We start from the raw sequence: 608 nt of genomic DNA, 5'->3' as shown, positions 1-608 counted from the left end.
CTGGACTATAGAAAGTACAGCTGGACTATAGAAAGTACACCTGGACTGTAGAAAGTACAGTTGGACTATAGAAAGTACACCTGGACTGTAGAAAGTACAGCTCGACTATAGAAAGTACAGTTGGACTATAGAAAGTACAGCTGGACTAAAGAAAGTACAGTTGGACTATATAAAGTACACCTGGACTGTAGAAAGTACAGCTCGACTATAGAAAGTACACCTGGACTGTAGAAAGTACAGCTCGACTATAGAAAGTACAGTTGGACTATAGAAAGTACAGCTGGACTAAAGAAAGTACAGTTGGACTATAGAAAGTACACCTGGACTGTAGAAAGTACAGCTCGACTATAGAAAGTACAGCTGGACTACAGAAAGTACACCTGGACTATAGAAAGTACAGTTGGACTATAGAAAGTACAGCTGGACTATAGAAAGTACAGTTGGACTATAGAAAGTACAGCTGGACTATAGAAAGTACAGTTGGACTATAGAAAGTACAGCTGGACTATAGAAAGTACAGTTGGACTATAGAAAGTACACCTGGACTGTAGAAAGTACAGTTCGACTATAGAAAGTACACCTGGACTGTAGAAAGTACAGCTCGACTA

Source organism: Nematolebias whitei, chromosome 24 (assembly GCF_014905685.2).
Source record: "Nematolebias whitei isolate Nwh7 chromosome 24, NemWhi1, whole genome shotgun sequence".
NCBI classification, from domain to species: Eukaryota; Metazoa; Chordata; class Actinopteri; order Cyprinodontiformes; family Rivulidae; genus Nematolebias; species Nematolebias whitei.
This window is presented reverse-complemented; position numbering follows the sequence as displayed.